The sequence below is a fragment of the Hemicordylus capensis genome, chromosome 6 (assembly GCF_027244095.1).
Source record: "Hemicordylus capensis ecotype Gifberg chromosome 6, rHemCap1.1.pri, whole genome shotgun sequence".
Classification (NCBI taxonomy): Eukaryota; Metazoa; Chordata; class Lepidosauria; order Squamata; family Cordylidae; genus Hemicordylus; species Hemicordylus capensis.
This window is the reverse complement of record NC_069662.1, coordinates 86,012,200-86,026,216: the sequence shown is the minus strand read 5'-3', so window position 1 is coordinate 86,026,216 and position 14,017 is coordinate 86,012,200. Positions and strand designations below refer to the sequence as shown.

The 14,017-nt window shown below is 40.2% G+C and overlaps 1 protein-coding gene across 4 annotated transcripts in view; it reads right to left on the bottom strand.

Annotated features, from left to right (window-relative positions):
• Positions 1 to 14,017, bottom strand: part of GLI3 (GLI family zinc finger 3) — a 376,435-nt gene that overhangs the window by 261,944 nt on the left and 100,474 nt on the right. The window contains exon 1 of one of the 4 annotated variants that reach the window (XM_053264775.1): positions 2,956 to 3,010. The exons of the other annotated variants lie outside the window; for them this stretch is intronic. The gene's annotated coding sequence lies outside the window, so the exon portion shown is untranslated. Of the gene's footprint in view, positions 1 to 2,955; positions 3,011 to 14,017 lie in introns of those variants that run through there. 4 annotated transcript variants of the gene reach the window in all.

Genomic DNA, 14,017 nt, shown 5'->3' with positions numbered 1-14,017 from the left:
TCCTACAAGGCTGTAATAGCCAAACTTTGTAAATATAAGAGCCAGGTTCTGATGTAACACAGATTATATCCCAGCTTCAGAGTCCAGTTTATTTTGCAATAAGTAATAGCTAGAGAGATCCTGGATTGTTCTAAATCAGGATTGGAATTAGTGCCTTTTCTGCTCTCACATGCAAAGTAGGGGGGAGCACATTTACCCAAAACTAGGATATGTCACAAAAAGTGAGGACTCATTCCCAGCTCCATGTTATATCTGAACCAGGCCAACATCTTGTTTTCAGAAGATTTAATAACATATATTAACAAGAAACATGGTCAGAAATACTGATGAAGCAAAAATAAAGGATATTTCAGGATCAAATATATGGGACATAATAGCAAGTTATTTTTTGAAATAATGTTTTTGATAATTTAAAAATGACTGTGGGGGTAACATTTTATCACTTGAGCACTTTAATAACTACCCCACTGTCATAATAAATTAAAAATGATAATAACAGCAAAACTTCAACTTTAACTTGCTCTTCCATGACTACAACAGGAGAGCAGGGAATGAATTTTACATGAACCTAACCCTGCTGTCCCTCAAATTATATAATATAACCCCATTAGATCTATTGGAGATTTCCCAGAATAACAAAGAACAATGAAGACAATTTGGAATCTGTCCCTTCAATATTTCAGTGTAACTTGAAATGTTTGCAACTGTAGTATTAAGTAAAATTAGTGAAATTTTTTCTTTAAAAGTCCAACAATCTAGTAGACAACTGAAATATAGCTTTAAAATGTGCAGGCTCTAGTCCACATTTTTTAACCTTTCAGCTTTTTATAATTAAACTAGTTGTGAAAGACGCAATTGCAGTGGAGTATCTACAGACTTAGAAACAAAAGAGATAGAAACACACTTGGAAACAAAACAGGTAGTACTATCTTCTTTGCCCTTTCTTCCAGGCAGAAAGATTTCATCCTACCTATAATCCAAACACTTACTTAGAAGTAAATTCCACCAGTGACACATACTTCCAAATTACTCTGCTTAGCGGTGGAATGTTGGTTTACTATATATCCTATGTGCCACCAAAGTCAAGATGGCAACAGGTAAGTGGCAAGTTTGGTGATGACTGAAAGTCTATGAAAACTGAAAGAAAAATTTTATAGATGTGCCTTACACATAGAACCTGAGGTCTGAATTATGTTAAAACAGTATACTTTGCTTTTATTTTTTAACAAAGTTACACCTTTAACACAAAGTGTACAAAAAACAAAAACCCTCTGGCAAATAATATAATTTTCCTTAATGAAAGTAACACCACTTATTGGTGCAGTACAGACAGCTATCAGACAAAAACACCTCTCTTCCCCATCCCTTTTGTGTGCTATGGCATTTTTGTAATAAGGAGAAATTCTAATGGACAAACCATTTGTTAAGAATTTACTTCATGCCTTGCAATGCAATGTTCTTTTTCAAAGGGGGCAGATGAAAAACTTGACAGTACACACACTCCAGAATACAAATAGCCAAGTGGTTTGAAATCGCTCTCTATGCGCTGAAAAGAAAAACTTTTCTTGTAATAATTCCACCAGCTCTTATAAGCGCAGTAAAACCACTTCAGCAAGCCAAAAGGTGAAAGCTGTCTAATCTTGTTCTGTTTCAGCTGAATTGTTCAATAAAATTTAAGAGTCAGTGCAGACAAGCTGCACCAGGCCAAATTATTGACAGAAACAGACAGTCCGCCATGGCAACAAGTGGAGGTCTATAGCAAAAATGTAAGCAAACAAGCCACTTCTCCGGCAGCATCTGCCAATCGAGTTCTGAAGCCAAAAACACGAGACGCTGGTCGTCTGCATTTAAGATGCCGCCGTGTGTGTGTGTGTGTGTGTGTGTGTGTGTGTGTGTGTGTGTGTGTTGGGGGGCTATTTTGCTATTTTAGAAATCCAAAAAGTTGCAGCAGGCAAAATACCACCTAAAAGTCAAATGGCCAAATCATTTTATAATTATTCATAATCAAATAATGTTCCATATTAGCTAACCATGTGGTACTCTTATTATTTCACATATTTATTCAGCTTTCTTCAAGAGAAAGATGGATGCTAGAATGATACACTGATACTGTCATTCCACACACACTCGCTTCTGGTTTACAGGGATTAAGCTGAGACAGGGCTCAAGCATGAAACTGATTTCTAATGTCAGGAATGTTATCTCCCACATCAAATATGTAATGGTTCAGGGATTTTTCTACACTTGCAGGCTAGATGGAAGCACAAATGCCTTTAAGCATGTACAGAGTGTTTTTCCCAAAGCCATTCTCCAAAAATGGAGCAGAGCTTGCCCATCAGAAAGTACAGCTTCCAGGTAGGTGTGAACTCGAATTCCTCTCATGTTATACAATTAACTACTGCCTATGAGCTACCCATTAGAAACCAAATATGGAAGCAAGTACCAAGTCTATAGCCTACATTATCTCAAATAATATACGAAATGAATTATTCATGTAAATTATACACGACCATACATACAAACCCGATCAGATGCTCATCATGAGAATTCTTTGCCTGCCCAAACATATTTATTGCCATTTCATTTATCTCTGTTAAAGGACGAAGAAAGTCACATGCACATCACCACCATGTCCATGTGCTAAACTTTGTTTCTTCAGCAAACTTTTCTTCCCCTTTGCAAAGCCCTGAAGAACTCAATTTAAGAGACCTTCTAATTTTCAAAAGTTGCTGATAAAGAAGTTCAAAAAGGTCTTTCAAGCTGTTGGAGGAGGGTAGGAGGGATGCCCCAAATATCACTGTTAAATTCAAGTCCTATGAAAAGCCATTTAACCAAGAAAGTGCATAATAATATCCCATTTATTGTCTTAGAGACAGTTAAAGAGGATATGTTACCTGTGTTTATTTGGTGGTTGTATTTTTAAAAGGGGAAAAAGGAAAAAGACAGGGTACTTACAACTGAATCCAAAAGACCTTGGCTTGCTTTCTGGAACCTCTCCTCTTGACTGAAATTCTCTAGCTACTGGTATGTGGACATTCCTCTCTTAGATTCTCACTTTCTCTCTCTTGTTCTCCCCCCTTTCCCCTCTTCCTCCCTCCCTCCCTCTCAGAGGCAGTGCTTCTCCCATTAGAGGAATTAAAATTGGTCGGTGCCATGCTAAATTTAACAAGCTCATTAGTATTCTTCCTGTGCGCTTGGTAGTGAACTCTCCCTATTCAAGTCGCTCTCTCAAGCTGAGGGGTCAGGCGGCTAATCATTAAATCAAACTAATGTCACCCTATCACAATCGGCCCTAAGAGAAGGAGGGTTTATTATTTCAGTTTATGCTAAATAAACGGTTTTACAAACGGTCTTCGAACAAGGTCAACAGCATCTTCAATTACAAGGCAAACTTAACAAGAGTTGCTATAAACCAAAGTGCTCCGTATTGACTTAAGCACGAGCTCTGCTCCACAGATTGCCACCGGCAGGCTTGTACAGGAATGCATATTGTAAATTTCTTCTTCGTCTTTTTTTAAGGAAAGGGTAATCTTTTCTTCTGCCAGAATTGGTGACTTGCGTAGAGACTGCTCATTCACCTCTCCCCAACCAGCTAGCTGCTCAGCTCAATTCACCCCACACAAAGGCTGAAGACCAGACCTCAATGGACCGAGTGAAACATGTTCAAAACTAGGCACTCTATTGTGACTGAATTTCTTAACATCTTTTCAAAAAGCGGAGAATGCCTTGAGGCTAAAGGAAGAAACAGGCTAATGGTGAATTGGGAATACTGAGCAAATTTCAGAGCCCTTTCCTCCTAGCTTTTGAGGTTGAAAGCAAGCTCTATCCTTTCAAGTTTCAAAGTCCTTTTTCCTCCCGCAGTGTCACAGAAGGATTTGAAAAGAAGGTAATTGTGCTCACAGTCTCCCTGATCAGAGCTTACGTCCTATTTCTGGTATTTCGGAATACTTCTCGCAATAATGGTGCATATAGCTCAATCCCTTAACCGGTCTGCACTCGGCAATTGCTCATTAAATGAACAATTGCTAGTATAAAATGTCTTTTATGTTCAAGGTCTGGATATAAGATAAGCATTCTAGTACTCCAAATTTGGTTTACTAAGGAAACTCACCATCATTAAATTACCAAACTGGAGGCAGAATAGCAGTCTCTCCTAGCAAAGTACCACTTATGGTTGATCTCCCCCCACCCACCCACCCACCACCACACCTCAAGAATTTAATGCTAATATACTTAATAGAATAAGGAAGCATTTCCCTACATGTAACAAAAGGTCTACATTTTGGAGATCAGATACTTCACATTTGAATGATGTAACAGAGCCATGGCCACATCCATTGTGTATCTAGCTTCTTGTGTACCTAGATTACTATATTTGTTTTTGGTCATACAAAGGGTTCACTTAAACCCACTGCAATGTTTCCCTCATGAGCAACAAAATGTACCTGTAGATTTTCTCAGCAAACTTCACAGTTACTGCCTTTATCGTATGAACACTTACTCGGAAGTAAGTTCACTTGGAAGTTGAAGTCAATGAGGCTTACTTTCCAGTAAGCCTGCACAGGATCTGGCTGCAAAGTTTAGCTCAATGTAAGGAAGAAAGTTTCTAGTGAGTTTCTTTGTTCTAGCCTTATGAATGTTTACATTTTAAGAAGCAAACAGTTCCAGTATACAGACACAGGAAGGCATTCACAAACCAAATTCCCAGCCCAACATGAGCATATAAATCAAAATTATCACAGTGCGTTAGATAGAAAACATTGAACTTTCTTTATATGTGGTGCTTGAGCATTGTACAAACATTTTGCGCTTTAATGCTAGCCTATACTATTTGACCTAACAATATTAAAATGTATAGACATTCTTCTTTGTAATGGATTTTCAACTTATCAGTGATTTTTCATGTATTTTTTTCTTTTTTTTTTACACTCTTTGGAGTTCAGATGCACAATGCCTTCACTATCTATTATTTTCACACCTTGATAATGGGGGGTGGGGGGGAAGCTTATTTCGCTTTTCTTTCCCAGCACCTTTTTAAATGGCTGTGGTCATGGAAAAAAAAGAAAGCGGGGCAGGATTGTACACTAAGAATAGGAGACACTCAGGCAATAGACCTGATCCTCATACGGACTGTTACACACAGAATTTCATGTGATGGATATTCCCCCTGAATGTCAAGGAGTATGTCGAAACTGCAATGGTTCACAATCATGAAGTGAATGGGAAGATGGCCACTGAGAGATGTCAGAATGGAACTTAACAGAAGGAAAGCCACCATTTTTGGATAATAGTGGTTAGAGTGCTGGGCTAGGACCCAGGAGACCTGAGTTCAAATCCCCATTCAGCCATGATACTTGCTGGGTGACTCTGGGCCAGTCACTTCTCTCTCAGCATAACCTACTTCACAGGGTTGTTGTGAGGAGATATGTAGTACACCGCTCTGGGCTCCTTGGAGGAAGAGCAGGATATAAAATGAATAATAATAATAATAATAATAATAATAATAATAATAAATACTGTCCGTATATTCAGTAGCGATATAGAAATGGAGTTTGGACTAGACAAGTGTGCTGCATTAATAATGAACAGAGGAAAAATAACAAAAATAGAAGGAATAGAACTGCCCAATGGAAGCAACATCAAGAACCTGGAAGAGAAAGAACATTACAAATACTTGGGCATTCTCCAGGCTGATAACATCAAACACGCTGAAGTTAAAAGAAAAACTGGAAGTGAATACATCAGGAGAGTTAGAAAAATCCTCAAGTCCAAACTCAATGGCCATAAACACCTGGGCTATATCTATTATCAGATACACTGCAGGAATAATAGAATGGACCCAGGCAGAGCTAGAGACGCTAGATCGTAAGACCAGGAAAATCATGACCATCAATCATGCTCTGCACCCCCGCAGTGATGTCGATAGGCTATACCTCCCTCGCAGCTCAGGCGGAAGAGGAATGCTGCAAGTCATCAAACAGTAGAGGAGGAGAAAAGAGGCCTTGAAGAATATATCAAGGACAGTGAAGAAGATGCACTTCAAATGGTCAAGAACGAGAAACTATTCAACACCAATGAAAGAAAGCAGACCTACAAGAAAGAACAAGTCAAAAACCGAGCAGAAACATGGAAAAAGAAGCCCCTGCATGGTCAATATTTGCACAATATAAGTGGAAAATCAGACATCACCAAGACCTGGCAATGGCTTAAGAATGGCAACTTGAAGAAAGAAACAGAGGGTTTAATACTGGCTGCACAAGAACAGGCACTAAGAACAAATGCAATAAGAGCCAAAGTCGAAAAATCCACAACTAACAGCAAGTGCCGCCTTTGTAAAGAAGCAGATGAAACAGTGGACCACCTAATCAGCTGTTGTAAAAAGATCGCACAGACTGACTACAAACAACGGCATGACAAGGTAGCAGGGATGATACACTGGAACATCTGCAAAAAATACAAGCTACCTGTAGCCAAGAATTGGTGGGACCATAACATTGAAAAAGTTGAAGAAAATGAAGATGTAAAAATATTATGGGGCTTCCGACTACAAACAGACAAACATCTGCCACACAATACACCAGCTATAACTGTAGTCGAGAAGAAAGAAAAACAAGTTAAAATAATTGGTATAGCAATACCAGGGGATAGCAGAATAGAAGAAAAAGAAATAGAAAAAATAACAAAATACAAAGATCTACAAACTGAAATTGAAAGGTTGTGGCAGAAAAAGACCCAAATAATCCCAGTGGTAATTGGTGCCCTAGGTGCAATTCCAAAAGACCTTGAAGAGCACCTCAACACCATAGGAAATCACCTCAACGCCACAGAAATCACCATCAGCCAATTACAAAAAGCAACTTTACTGGGAACAGCCTATATTCTGCGACGATATCTATAATAACAGCAACAACATTGATAATAAAATCCAGCCATCCCAGGTCCTTGGGAAGGACTCAATGTCTGTATAAAACAAACCAGTCAATAACACCTGTCTGACTGTGTAAACAACAATAATAATACTTTACAGGATAATATATGCTTAATAGTCATCTGTGCTGAACTTATTACATTTCTAGTTTGTTCTCATTCTTTTATTTCACAAGTGCACAAAAAGGCAGAAAGACTTTCTTACAATTGGCACTCCTTCCAGATCACATCTGCAACGCCTCCTCAATTTCTATCTTCAAATCTTTTTTTTAAGCCTATCTTTTTCCGTTTAGCTTTTCTGTAAGCTCCTTTTCTCCCAAGATTATCCAGCCCTTTAGGAGTTTTATTGCAATTATAAATGTGTTTTTAACTTCTTTCTTTCCTTCTGTAGCCCGCTTACTCTGTTTAAACCTTGATTACCAGTCACTTTTTGACATGATTTATTTCAAATGGATAATTTGCAGAGTGAGATATTAGAAATAAATCGTAATTATTCTTAGTAGTATATTGCTTAGGGGAAACTTAGACAGGATACTCTAACTACATGAAGGGTGTAGGTATGCATATCTCCTAAGGATCACCCATTGTGAGAAACAGCACATGTTCAACTTATTCACACATGGGGCAAGTTGTAGATCACACCACTCACTCATGGCCTCCATTAGGCTAAATGGCACATACATGCTTAGTTCCAAATTGCATACCAGGCAGACATTATGGCAACTCATGAAGAAGAAAGGGGTGGTGGTGATTCCACTGCTCCATCACATGTTCAGTGTCCATAGTTTGCCATGTATGAGAACAGATTTTTGATTTCCTGCCATCCCTGCTTGGCTTGAAGTTCTGCCTTCTCATATTCCACAGTTTTCTTAACATAGAGGAGAAAAATGAGCAGTCTTCCAAGCAGTGTCTCAAAATGAATGTTTTCTATTATTTGTGCTATTCAGCTTTTTAAAAATATTCACAGACACATTCAGAAGACCAACTGCTTCCAGATTTGGGGACATATTTCAGCAAAATCAAAGCCAAAAACTTCAGGTTCTGTGCATAACCATGGAAGGACACCCTGATAAGGATGTAATCAGAGGCAAGCCTACCACAAGGAAAACTAACACAGCATTCTCAGGCATATTTGGGGTGCAATTAAGGGCAGTCAAGCGGCAGGCAGACGTCCTGCACATGTGCCACAGAAATAGGGAGGAGCTGAACAATGGCATGTGCTGCATGTCCATTAGTGGGAGGAAGAGCCATTTGGATTGTCAGCTGCACACCTCAAAACTCATTGGGCAGGCCACTTGGTGCATGGATGTCTAAGAACTTACCTTAAATCAGTGCCCTTCAAAGCTGCAAAGTTAAACATGCTTATTTTGTAGTAAATCAGTTAGACCTATTTTTCCTTATTACATGAAGGATTGGGATGTAGGTTAAAGACATTCTCAATGAGTTCCTCTCTCTGTAACGTTAGTAAGTGTGTGTGTGGGGGGGGTGGTATTTCAAGGATAAAGTTATGCAATGCAGTCACTAAAATGTCCCGTCTGCTATACAAAACGGTAACATCTATTCTTCATTTATCTGCAGTTGCACAAAGCTTTAACCTCAGTTCAGCATGCAGCTGCAACAACCTCCTTGTCCATCCCTTCTTATTCTGTCACACACAAAAGGATAAAAAGGGTGGGCAGTGATAGGGACATATTGTTCGGCTCTTATATGGCCCAGGGCAACTGTGGAACAGAAAAGGATGTCTCCTCCTACACCTTGAGGTTACCCACCTTGTCATTCTACAATGGATACTTAACTACATATCTATCCATGAACAGACTAGCAGAGGCAGAATCATCAACTTTGGTACTCTGTTATCAAACTGCAACTGAGGAAGGTGGGAGGAAACCAAATTCCAAAAAGGATGACTCAGGTTTGCCTGAAAAAATTACAAAGATTCTGAACATGTTTCAGTCTGAGGATCTTCTGCAGAAAAAAATATTAATATAAATAGCCACCGTTAAATGCAAGGCACTCAGAATTATTTAACACATACCAGAAAGATTAATCCAGATTTGCCACTCAGCATATATTCTACAGGCAGTTGCAACCAATGGAGGGTGTCGGAAGAGGGTCTTATACTGAGGCCTTCAGCAGCTAGTCTCCAAGCATCTTAACCTCTACATCACCAGCACTCTGGTCCCTCAGCAAGCTAGGCAGATTTGCCCTAGGTGACAAAGGGTAACCTAGCTTACAGTACCGGCCTGAATACTGTCAAACTGAACCCACAGCCCAAATACACATCCAACCTGGATAGACCAAGGACAGGTCTATCAATGGCTACTAGTCTGGTGGTTTTGGGCCACCTCCAGTGTCAGAGGCATGATGCCTCTCAATACCAGTTGCAGGGGAGCAACAGCAGGAGAGAGGGCATACACATACCTCTTGCTTTTGTGGTCTCCCCAGAGGCATCTGGTGGGCCACTGTGTGAAACAGGATGCTGGACTAGGTGGGCCTTGGGCCTGATCCAGCCAGGCTGTTCTTATGTTCTTAACCCACAAACCAATTATGACACTCCAGATCTTACAAGCCAGGTCCTCCGCTGGAGCTTGGTCCTTCCAAGCAACAACACAGGCTGCTTTGTCTGTTCGATTTGATACCTGACTATTAGCACATCCTCAACAAGGTTTGCTGCCTCTGGCTCCTGTGATTCTCATCTGCCTGAGCTAGTATTTGATTCCGGTCTTGACCATGACCACTGCCACTGGCCTCTTTGTTCCTCATTTGCCTTCATCAGAATCAGATCCCCAGCTATAGTCTGTCTCACAGTTTGGCCAAGGCTTGACAGCCAATCATGACTTTATGACGAGTCTCCCTGCAAAACATTTATGACATTCACATTTGTTATTAATTTGTTTGGGTAAATTATCATCTAAAAAGTAAGATGATAAAGGATCTCAAGAATTCTCTGAAAATCAGAAAATTCTTGAGCACAGCTACAGTATATCCAAGATTTTCTGTTTTCAAGGCAGTTCAGAGAACTTCTGAAAGTTCAGAATAAGGGTCAGCATTGCAAAGGAAAAGAAAGGAAGAGGGATGGATGAAGAAAAGGCCACTGAAACTGGATAATAGGATTAGGGAATAAATAACATGTGTGAGGTGGATCTGTGCAGCCACTCAAGGCCTTGGCCAAAAGATCCAACACCAGATACTGAATAAGGACATGCTAATTGAGCAAAGAGGCACCTTTTACAAGTTGCAATTCTCTTTAGTTAGCAGCATGAGAGCAACTCACCCTATCCATCCCCAGCACAGCATCCCTCCAATAGCTGGTGCTGGTGTCTATCTTATGTTTCTTTTTTAGACTGTGAGCCCTTTGGGGACAGGGAGCCATTTTATTTATTTATTTACAAATCTATGTAAACAGCTATGTAAAATGCTTTGGAAAACTTTGTTGAAAAGCAGCATATAAATATTTCTCATATTCATATGATGTGCCTTGTATCTCCAAAGAGAGGAATGGTCTAGCTTGAGACTGTCAGGGCCCAGCAAGGTCAGAGGCAGATTATGAGATGGAGTGGGGCTTGGATTCCAGAGCAGGCAGAGAGGGATCAAAAAGACTACACATTGTCAATAATGGGGTGATGGTTAGAAGTCGAGACAAGCAGATGAGGAGCAAAAGGAAGAAGATGTGGTTAAAGCCAGGCTATAAGTCAGATGCTGGATCAGGCAGAGGCAAGAAATAGCAGGAAGTGGCAAGACATGGCATGAGAGTCTGTGTAATTGCTCAGTCCAATGAGTTATTCAGATCAGGAGCCAAGTCTACATGAAATCTTATATGTAGGGTCAGAAGGATATCTACTGGCTCCCCAAGTGATTATTCTGAATTTTTGCTTTCTGCCACTGTGGAACAATAAGGCTCAGATCCAGCGGTCCCTCCCCCTGTAAGCTGTCCTGGTGGCACAGGGAGTAAGGAATCTAGGTTCTGATGCCCGATTCCCTGGTTCAAGCCCACTGGTACCTTACAGGGACATACAATATGTTATGGGGGAAAGCCCTTGAAAAGGCTCTTCAGGAAGGATATCCTAAAATATTTTGGCAATGGAGACTATCAGAAAGTTATAGAAAAATAAAACTTTTTACAGAGTAGAAATGTACTCAAGATGGTTGACACCATCGTGCACTTCCTGCCCTTTTTCTAGCTATGGGGTTTCTAAGGTTAAAAAGCTGGTACTGCAAATAATGTTCAAAGGATCGCATCCAGGTTTCTGGGACAGAGAGCAATGTAGGAAATTCTTCTAATTTTGACAGAATAATAAGTTATCCCCACATCCTCATCCCCCCCCACCCAAAGAAGTACAGAATTTGGAACAGCTGAGACTTATGCTCATTGGAGGGAAGGAAATGGAAACATAATTTCTGAAAAACAAAGCAATAAAAAAAGCTAAAATTCTGATTAAGAATCTAAACGTGCTATGAAGTTCCTTCTATTAGCCAGTTGGACTGTTAGTCACTGCTTATTTTGAGAAGGCTAATTAAGTCACATCAAAGGAGCTACAATAAATTCCCAGGAGAGTTAGAAACAATATTTCTCATCCATCTAAATACTGTGTTTGTGCCTATCTGTGGGAAACAGGCTCATTTTGCATTTAGAAAATGCATGGCAAATTTCTCTGGTGTGGTCCTGTTGCACTGAGACATCCACAAAATACAGCATTTATATCAGCTTTCAAAGTACCAAAGAAGATCACCTAGTACTGTAAACATCAGTATATAAAAATATTGCATACACAATTGTGCATCGCCAAAAAGGGGTAATTCCTACACGAGTGCTCTTTGCCACATTTCTGCACATTTCTATTTGCCCTTGCATGTTTTAGTCCAAGACTTGTTCACTTTCTCCTCTCAGGACCAAAAGTTCAGGTAGCATTGTTGTTTAATATTACTTATGAACAAAGATGTGAGTATATTCATACATACCAGTAACTTTGATGAAGTATGCAAAGGAACCAGATGGCAGGAATTCAAAATATCTCCAAGGAACTACAAATTATCCAGAGTTAAGCATGGTCATGAGCAAGTAATAATCTCTTCAGTCAACCCTTCATCAAAGGGTTGCTCTCAGGATAAAATGGCACTCTGAGGGCATAACAACAAACATTCCCAAACCCACAATTGTCAAGGTAACATGATTGTGCAGGAGGAGTGAACTGGCAGGTGGAAATGAGGGATGCTTAACCCTTCCTGCCAATGCCCTCCTCTTCCCCAGTTTAATTACCATTTCAGAGCTGAAATGGGGGAAATTGTTTAAAATGCCCAGGGAGGACACTCAACTGAAGGGTTAATTGGCAGAGAGGGAAAAGTTAAACATCACTTCCCACCCATCAGTTCTCCCCTGCAAATATCCTCCCAGCCCCTGCATTAGTGTTACAATGGGTTGGTTTCCTTTGTAATATGTAGGTCTACCCTGAGCTCTTTGGAAGAAAAGTGAGCCACAAATGTAAGACATAAAAGCAAGCATACCCCAAAATGTAGATCTATATGTAATGTCATAACCATGAAGGAGCATACCTATGACAAACTAGGGGTCAGTGGTGGATTTAAGGAGAGGCAAAGTAGGCACTTGCCTACGGCGGAAAAATTTGCAGAGCAGTAAATTTTGCCGCCCCTCTTTGGGGGCAAGGGGAAAGTCCCCTCCCCCTTTTCTTCTACAAACCACCACTACACAGCAGGATGGGGGCAGCAAAGCCCACACAGCTGTGGCGGTGGGGGCAGCAAATCCTTGGCTGCCTATGGCTTAATCCGTAGGAGGGCTTAACCCACCCCTGCCAGGGGTTACCAAGCTGCCTTCTCCACACCATCAGTCAAGGAATAATTCATACCTTGTTTTACGCACTGTAAATCCATCACACAATAACACCACTGTGTCACATGATGAAATATTTTAATAAATGAGCCCCTATATGGAGGAAAAGAATGAAGTTCTTGCCACAATGGGGAGCAGGATATAGTATGTGCAATATAGTTGCAATTTATGCACGATAGTTGCAATATATCATGTAGCATATGCAGTCTGTGTAAACAAGTGAACAAAGCAAATGCTTTTGAACTGGCTGAGGGAAAAAAGGGCTCAATGTTTCTGATATTTTTTCCAAATTCAGATACACAAATGTTAAATGTTAAGCACCTCCCCTGGTGCTTGTATTTCTGCCAGTTAAGCCTACAACTGTGTGGGCAGGGCGAATTTTATTTATTTATTTTATAAATAATTCGCTGGTGGAAACACAAAATTGACCACACCCAAGACTCTGCAGGCTTTTAAAATGTTACAGAAGCAATGTGGAATGAATCCACTGACTAACACCTCCCACGGCTTTCGTGTAATATTTAAAGGGTACCAAATCGGAGCTAAGGGAGAGGTAAGGGGAGGGGCTTATATGTGGAGTGACCCATGCACAGAAACTGTTGGCTGATATAGTTGCGGATTAGAGGTGAGCCCCTGAGATTTATCAATGAAACAAGATTCCTATGGAGGTTGTGGAATCGGAATGTTTCTGACAACAGCAACCATCATCTGTGAATTGGTGCCAAGACAGAGAACAGCACAATCCAGTTACTTAATTTTATTTGTAAAGCGTATCTCTCTTTAGAAATAGTTACCCTTAAAATGTGTCAGGGATAAAGGGTGTGGCCTTTCTATATAGCTGTCATCTTAGTTTTTCTAGATGTGTGTAAACCATTTCAAAGATTGGTTTGTTATCAGTTTAATTTCTGCAGCTCTCATACCAAACCTGTAAACTGGTAAAACTTGGAAAAGTTTGAAAAACAATTTTGGGATTCAATGGAGCAGATGCTGAAATGGAAATGAGTGTGGAAAACTCTTGTATAGACAGGTACCAGTGTTCTCTCAATTCTCTCAGTTTTTTTCATCCGTGTGAAGAATAAGTTTTGTTCTGGGCGGCACTACCAAGGCAATGTGTGCACACATACATTCAGAGCGGGGCCTTCATGATTCAACCTGATCAGGATCTAAAATTAACTGAGCTGACATCAAAAAACATGTGAGCATTTGCACATGCCTTAGAGAGAACACTGACAGGTACTCCATGCA